Source organism: Culex pipiens, chromosome 3 (assembly GCF_016801865.2).
Source record: "Culex pipiens pallens isolate TS chromosome 3, TS_CPP_V2, whole genome shotgun sequence".
Classification (NCBI taxonomy): Eukaryota; Metazoa; Arthropoda; class Insecta; order Diptera; family Culicidae; genus Culex; species Culex pipiens.
The window spans coordinates 171,532,592-171,541,735 of NC_068939.1; positions in this window are offsets into that span (position 1 = coordinate 171,532,592).

A 9,144-nucleotide genomic window follows, 5' to 3' on the forward strand; every position below is an offset into this window, starting at 1 on the left:
TACATTTCCAGGAAATAAGCTTTGGCTGTATAACGTACCATGGATGAAATACAAAGTAAAGTTAAAAATGGTATAACTCATTGACCATGTTTTTACTTCAATAATTTTCAAAAAGAATGTGAAAGAATGTTATTTACAAATTTCAATGAAAGAATACGCAATGCTTTTCAAGTTTTTTTTAATTAATTCTGTGTTAAAATGTATTGACAAATGATGAACAAATTGCTTAGATCGCGATGATAATTTAATAGGCATCAACATTTTGGTTATAAATAAAGTATATTTTTATTCAATTTGGGTTAACAAACAATTCATGGTAATAGAAAATTTGTCAAGCATTTCCAATGTTTTTTTTTAATTATCAATAACAAATCGACCTTGTCGCACGTCGTTTTGCCGTTCCGAGAAAAACGTGTTTTGAGCAATTCCAGCTCAAATCAGGATTTTTTCTGGTACTTTTGTACCCGACCCTCTCCGATTTCAATGAAACTTTGTAGACATGTTATCCTAGGTCTATATAATCCATTTTTGTGTATATGGAGCCCACAGTACTCGAAAATGACATTTGAGAAGGGCGTAAGGTATTTAAATATTTTTGTATTTTGTAATTTAAAAATTACTGTATCTCGAAGCCGTTGCGTCGTATCAAAAAGTGGTCAAAGACAAACTTGTAAAAAAATACACTGAAACAAAAATACACACCACATCTATGATTTTTTTTATTTTTAAGTCTAAAACTTAAATTTAAAGGTGATGTCACGATTTTTTTCGTTCAATATTTTTGAGGAAATAGCCTAAATTGCTGTCAAAGACAAACTTATGGGAAATTGGACGAGCTTTCCGGTAAAAATATTTACGAGACTGAAAAACCAAGTCTGTCATATAGAAATTGCCGAAAACCACAAAAAATCCCGTTTTTTCAACATTTTTATTTTTAAAACCGCTGTATCTTCCCAAGGATTGAACATAGGACAGTGGTCAATATGGAGACTTTTATGTAAAATTGTCTGGAGAATCGATTTCCACTACTTTCAAAAATTTTGACGTTAAACCACTTTTCAAAAAAACAGTTTTAGTAAATGATTTTTGTATTTTTTTAGGGGAGACATACCATCCTGCATTTTTCGTCAGTCTTTTGGTAACATTTTAGGCTATTTCCATAAAAATTTTGAACGAAAAAAAATCGGAACAACACCTTTAAATTTAAGTTTTAGACTTAAAAATCAAAAAATGTCATAGATGTGGCGTGTATTTTTGTTTCAGTGTATTTTTTTCAGAAAGCCCGTCTAATTTCCTACAAGTTTGTCCGTACCACTTTTTGGTACGACGCAATGGCTTCGAGATACAGTAATTTTTAAATTGCAAAATACAAAAATATTTAAATACTTTACGCCCTTCTCAAATGTTATTTTCGAGTACTATTGGCTCCATATACACAAAAATGGCTTATATAGGCCTAGGATAACATGTCTAAAAAGTTTCATTGAAATCGGAGAGGGTCGGGTACAAAAGTACCAGAAAAATTCCTGATTTGAGCTGGAATTGCTCTTTTAATATTTTACCTTGGAAAAAAAGGGCGCGCTACGTAAACAATCACACCCACGTTTCGATGGGTTGACCATTATGTGCATTGTCCCGAAGTTTGGTTGAATTTGGTTGCCTGACTCCCGAGTTATAACTACACATGTTTACGGTAGTCGGGCAAGTACGTGTGTCAAAAGCGTTCTGACCTGAAATCGCTTTGGCCAGTTGTCGCATTGTTGACCTGAAATCCCTTTGGCCAGTTGTCGCATTTACATCAATCTTCAGGGTGTGTCAAGCTCGCACGACAAGATTGAAACTTCTTTCAAATGATAAGTGACAATAATGCGTGGTGTTTTTTTTCGGTTTTTATTGAATATCTCAGGATTGAAATCGAATTTTGGCGATCTGTGAAGGTCAAAGGGTGAGGCATTGAGGGCTCGCAAAATGACGTTCTAAACTCAATTTGGCCCAAAATGCATATGCGACAAGATAGCACGGCAACGACGATATGCTGATTCATTTTAGTGCAAAAATTCGTAAAATTGAGCAAAACAAAAATACAGAGCTTCTTAAAAAAAAAATAATCAATTTTCTTTGAATATGACTGTCAACTTCACGTTAGAATAATATAGAAATTAAGAAATTTCAAAAAAGAAAATTTCAATTTACGCTTGTTTTAAAGTCTGTTACATTTTTGACTATCTGATGATATTCAGCAACCAGCCACACGTTGCTGTAAGGCGAGGTGGGAACAATGGCATCGAAATTGAATAGAAACACATGACCATAGTCATGCAAACTATCGTTTGCCTCCAGGACAACATGGTCGCTCGGTCAAATCATGTAACGCGCCGGAAGAAAAACTTCCATTCGGAGATAAAATCGTGTTCTCTTTTGCGTTGAAATGCACTTGAAAATTTGAAATTTTCATCCAGCTAAAACGTGGTTTCAAGTTAACACCCCCTAATTAGACCATATAACACACTACCTACCTGATGGAACCTTCAGTAGTCACCAAAAACTGAAAGCCACGGGGGCGAATTTAATTATCTTGGCCCACTACCGGGAGCAGGACACTCGCACAATGGCCAGTGCACATCGGAGTTACAATCTGGTTGGTTCTGGGCTGCCATTGTTTCAGGTAGAACTGTCCGCACACGGATCTACTCTGCGTTGGAAGTGGCCGTGGGACGACACAATGTGTGCTTCAAAATGTGATGAAGTTGCTTTCGGTCCTTTTTGGTAGGGTGTGAGATTCTGGAAATAAGCTTCAGGCAAATTGTCAGTCAGTCAGTCGTGCCGTGTGGTCCGGCAGAGCCGAGTAGATCTGGATGTAACTGGTTCAGAGGATTTCTGACAAACAGACGTCAAACACTTTTCAAATGCATCAGTCAACAAACGGTCAATTTGAAGGATCGCAAACTATGGTAAACTTCTTCAAAACCAAATTTATCGTAAAGGTTGTTGTTGAAATATTTTTTTGAAAATCAGGAATTAAATGAAAATTTGAAGCACTGTCAATTTTATTTAGTCAAAGCTTAAAAGACGCCATACAAATCATTTTTTTCAAATTCAAGTTATAACTTTTAAGAAATGCATTTAATCGAAATTTCACAAACAGAGAACTCCAACCTACACACCTTTACAAAGCACAATTTTCCGTTTATTCAATTATGTAATTGAGTTTTTGTTTCTGACCCAAGGTTGTATATCATAGGTACTCGCGATCTTGCTTTGCATTAGTGTGAGTGCATGACTCCGTGCCACTAAAACCAAAACAATAACAAACGAACAATGGACCGTGCCAGGAAAACCAAAACATAAACAATGTCAGTGTCAGTGGAGTGAGAGAGTCAGAGATAACGATTTTGACAACCGCACTACTACACACTCAATCGCGAGTACCTTAGGTAGAAAGCCATGTTTCTGACCCACCAACGAGCAATTCACCAGAGTTGGAATAATTCTCCATGGATACTGAAGGACCAACCATAGACTAATTAAAGACTAAACACTCCGAACAAAATTTTCCAAAAAGTATGACTCGTAAGCTGTGAACCGCAGGAACAGTCATCCCACATATTCGGAACACCCGCAAATTCGGAACACTTTTGTGATAATTTGTCGATAGCATGCCAAATGCAGCTTTTCTCTCGACCCTATTATTTTTAAGACCTTTATTTGGACATTTTCTAGCTATTTCACTAGTAAAAGTAGTACTTTTTGAACAAAAAACATCATTTCAAGACAATTTTATCCAGAGCAGCAAAACACTGCCTCCAAATTGCCTGTTCCATGATTGTGGGATGTTATTGTGCCTCCCACAATTGTGGAACACCTGAATTTAACTGATATTTTCACAAAAAAAGTTATCAGACCATGGATAAAACATCACTAAGCTTGAGTTTCACTGGTTACAGTGTGTGAAGTCATTATTTTGTTACAAATATGTACTCCTTGAGAGATCCAAAGTTTGTTTACATCCGTAAGAAAAAAGTGTTTCGAATTTGTGGATTTCAAGGGTCATAGTTTTTCTTCAAAAACTTGATATAAAAGTTAAAATTTGCAGTTGTTCGATACAGCATTCGAAAGATCGCAAGAAAAGCTTTCAAATGAAGGTAAAAGCGAATCATTAAGTTCAATTATCGATTTGCTATGATTTTTTGAACATTGGCCGATCAAACTGTTCCGAATATGAGGGATGACTGTACTACGTTGAACCGCATCGGCTCGCCCCTTGTGTGACAGATCAACCTGGCAGCGCTGGCTTTTTCGATTCCGTTTTGTGCTGATTTACGCGCGTATATTGTTTGTTTTTGTTTTGTTTTGTTTTGTTTGGCAATCAAGGCAGCAAATAAATGGAGCCTAACATTTCAAAAGGGCACATAACTTTTGTAAACAATAGTGTATCCCTTTCACTCGAATGACAGTTTACATAAGGTGTGAAAGGGACACACTCTTGTCTAAAAAAGTTATGTGCCCTAATGAAATGGCAAGCACGAAATCTGTTCAACAGATCGCCCCACGACCTCACCGCTGGATGATAGGAATCATCTCAAACCCGGTCAACTCGGTGGTCCCGATTGCCTGCGACACTCTACCCAAGGCCGGAGTTTTGGACACGTTCATCGGTGAGGGTGTCGACTTCGACGGGTCAACATTCCGGTCATCGGAGGTCATTCCGGCGAGACCATCATTCCAGAGCTTCCCAAGAACAAGATTGCCGCCCTGACGGAACTTATCAAGAGGTTCTCAAAGCCAAGGCCGGTTCCGGAGCCCGTTTTGCCCTCGCCCTGGCCCAGAGCCACTTACTTCTCATAGCCGCTGCTGCTGGGCAGAACAGGAGCTGCTGAAGGTGGCCATTCCGAAGCTGTTGAAAAACATCCAGAAGGGCGAGGAGTTTGTCATGAACAAAAAATTAATCTAGATTAAGTTGAAAATGTTTGTAACAAATTTATTGAAAATGAATAATCAAGTGCATGATAAAAAGTATCCGCGACGTTATTGCTGGCGTTCGGAATGCCAAGTTGGCAGTTCAGGGAACCTTCTTGCCTTTCAGGGTGACGATTTCTAGTTGGAGGAGGTCGGTTTTTCCCCGGCGATATCAAACGGAGGCGGCCCGCGTCTTGACTCTAAATACGCCGACTTTGTTTGGCAAACCCGATTGTGTTCACGTGGTCGTTTTCGGAGAGGGTGATGATAAACAGCCCGAAATGATCTCGATCGAAACCTGCTTCTTGCTCTCGATTGTGAGGCCCTTGTTGCCGTTCGAATCCCGGAATGGCCTTCAAGCGTAGGCGTTTCCACCGTTCAGCAGACACGCGGAATGTGAATCGCTAGAAATTCGACCGCCCTCGGGATCTCACTTGGGATCCCCTACGGACGATGGTTCATTCTAGCAATCACCGTCCTCATCCGGAACTGGTTCTGTTTAAATCAAAACAAAAACACAAACAATAACATTCCGCGAAATGTCATGTAAAAGTCAGAGCTGCCAGTTGATGACATTTCGATCTGTTATTTTTTGACAGTAAACCGGCCGTGCCGAGGGGTCATAAAAAGGTTGAGTCATGGTTCAGAGCCCACTGTGTAGTCTTTCATTAGTCTATGGAACAACTTGAGAGCAAATAAAAAGAACTTTGTCACAAAACAAAAACAACAATTGCTTCTTCCCTCCCCCCCCCCCAACAGTAAAATCGTGTATTGTTTCAGGCTACGTTTAGCAAAAGTTAGCTTGCGTCCTCCCCCACTACCCTGTTGAACACAAGAGTAGAGGAGGCCAACCAGCCAACTGGGGAAAAGCTCGTGCGGAACGAAAGCCACTGAGCTGAACATGAACAACGATAAGACAGCCCCGGCGTGCTCGCTCAATGTCACTAGGGAAAGCAACCACCGGCGGCAATTCAAGCCGAGTCGACACTAAGCTCGGAAGGGACTTGACTTGTGGAAAGACAGAAAAAAAACTAATCAAGGGTTAATGTTGAGCATTTTTTTACTATTGGTCCCATTTTGAATGAAGAAAATGAAAACTTTGTAAAATTATCAGATTTTCCGAAATAACAAAATACAGTAGTTGTTCGGTAACTGGGCTGCTTTTTAATTGGGCGCTCGATAACTGGGCCGTAGCCCAGTTGCAAAGCAGACTAACGTCAAAAAACCAAAACAAACCGAAATGACCGAGGGGTTAATGGATGCATTAATCATGTTCAATAAATAAAAAAAACCAAACTTTTAAATTATTTCAAGTCACAATAAAAGAAATATAAAAAGTAAGCGTTGTAAATAAATTTGATTGACTTTTATTTTTATATTTCATCAGGAAAATATTATGCATCGGTGGGCCCCTCGTTATTTTTTGTTCAGCCCAGTTAGCGAGCAGCATTCGGTGACTGGGCTACGTTCTCAGCCCAGTTACCGAACAAGTACTGTATACATAATTTTTTGTTCCCATTTTTTGAATTTCTGAAAATTTACTCATATGAAGTTAAAACATTTTTTAGGGGCCATCCATAAATCACGAGGTTTTTTTTAAAACAAAGTCCACGTGGTGAAAATGGACCAATATGAGTTTGTAAATAAAGAGTTTATCCTTTTAATGTAAACATCCACTGACGTGAGCAGTACAAACTTTTTGTTCACAAAATCACATTGGCCCAATTACATCGTTTTTGCTCGATTTGTGCTTTTTTTCTTTTCTTTTTTTTTAAATTATTTTTGGACCACTCTAGCACAGCGTAGGTCACCGTAATGAGTCATTACTTATGACCAAACCAAAAAATACGGGTAAAATTATTTTGGCCATCCCCCAATTTAATTTAAATCCGATCAGACATTTTTTTTTACTGTTTTCGTGGGGAATTGCAGTATAAAAAAATAAAGGAGCGGTCGTGACTGACTGGTTACGGTGTTCGCTTTGCAAGCGAATGGTTCTGGGTTCGATTCCTATCTGCTCTGAGCGAGAAAGTTAAGGACATAGAAATACATGAAATGCTGAATATGAACGAAAAATCAAAGTTGCTCGAGGCGGGGTTCGATCCCCCGTTCTTTGGATTGGTAAGCAAAAATGCTAATCACTAGGCCATGGCCACTTGGTGTGCCTAGACTGGAATTAGGAATACTGTTGCAACCGTTGGAACCAACCCGCAATGCCTTTCGAGGTGTACACAGTAAAAAAAAACATGGTAAAATTACATCTTCAAAGGGGTACATCTTTTATGTCAGAAAAAAGCTTTAATTTTACCTCTAATAATGTGTAAATTTACATCTGGCAGACGCTAGGAAAAAATATCTGTAATCCTAAAAAAATATCAAACCGGCGATAGATATATCTAGCTTACTAAGTCCGCGCCCCAACCCGCACGGCCAACTCGCCGCTGTGAAAACTGGACGATCAAAGCCAATGTACCTCTATGTGCTCCGTACATTGTATACTGTATTTACTGCATATAAGGTACATAGAAGTACATTGGCTTTGATCGTCTAGTTTTCACAGCGGCGAGTTGGCCGTGCGGGTTGGGGCGCGGTCTTAGTAAGCTGATATAACTATCACCAGTTTGATATTTTTTTAGGATTACCGTCAGTGGGGGTGACATTGGGTCTGGGGGGTGAGATTGGGTCAAAGTGATTTTTTACGGGTTTTACCATTTCTCAGTGCGTGGCAGTGCGTGGCCGAATGGTTACGCTGTCCGCTTTGTAAGCGGATGATTCTGGGTTCGATTCCCATCTGCTGCAACCTTCCATCGGATGAGGAAGTAAAATGTCGGTCCCGGCCTTGGTTGTTAGGCCGTTAAGTCATTCCAGGTGTAGGAGTCATCTCCATGCCATAAGTACAAACAACACACCAAACCAAGCCTACTCCGGTGGAATCGCTGGCGGCGGTTGGACTCGCAATCCAAAGGTCGTCAGTTCAAACACTGGGGTGGAAGGTTCCTTGGAGTAGAAAGAGGTTTGGGTGCTCTCCCCATTCAAGCCTTCGGACTCCTAGGTTCGAGCAGAAACTTGCAATAGAGACCACAAAAGACCCGGGGGTCGTTAATGTGGATGGTTTGATTTTTTTGACCATTTCTCAGGTTCTTCTCAATGAAAATGAATTCTTTTGAAAGGGTTGTGTAGGGGACATCTTGAGATGACTTCGCGGAAAAAATCTCGTTCCTAGAACAAATAGTTTTCCTAATATTTTTGTAAGAATTGCTCGAAAACTACCCAAATGTTTGAAAATCTCCACTTCAAACATTGTAGCGTGTCAATACGATTCCCTCGAACAAGAAACACTGTTGCATGACTTGTTTTTACCATATCGTTGTATTTGAGCATCATTTTAGTTTCATTTGACCCAATGTAACCCCCTATAAGGGGTGAGATTGGGTCAATTTTCAAACAATTGGCATTTAAGGTAGTGTTCATCAAAATCAACCATATTTTGGGAAAATGTTAGTAAACTATCTAAGAACAAATCTACGTTGAAAGATTTTCGATGTTATTTAAATTGTTTTTGTTATTAAGAAATATTAAGGTGTATCGTTTTTTGACCCATAGTCACCCCCACTGACGGTACAGATATTTTTTCCTAGCGTCTGCCAGATGTAAATTTACACATTATTAGAGGTAAAATTAAAGCTTTTTTCTGACATAAAAGATGTACCCCTTTTTAGATGTAATTTTACCATGTTTTTTTTACTGTGTATCCTAGGGTTCTACCTCTTTTACTAACATTGAGTCCAAAACCTCCCTACAAACATCTATACCACTAAGGTGACGTAGGGGTCCTTGCGCACTTTAGATAGGTGTTTACTAACGATCCTTCCCATCCCTGAGGATAGCTTGGACTCGGCCTGGACCCCCTTATGCCCTGGGTTGTATTACACACTCATCAAAAGATGAAGACATGGTATCTCCCGTGTTGGATTATTGTTCCGGATGAGGGTCTAATACAACCACACCAAACAGTGGGATAAGCGTTGTGGAGCCTTCCAGTGGTGGGGCGTCCTCCAAATGCTAATGCTAATGCTAATGCTAATTGCAGTATAAAATAATATTTTTATTGTTTTAACATAGATGTAAGATTGTATTTCTTCAAACCGCGTGACCACATCGTTTCGAATTGAGGCCCCGGTACAGCCT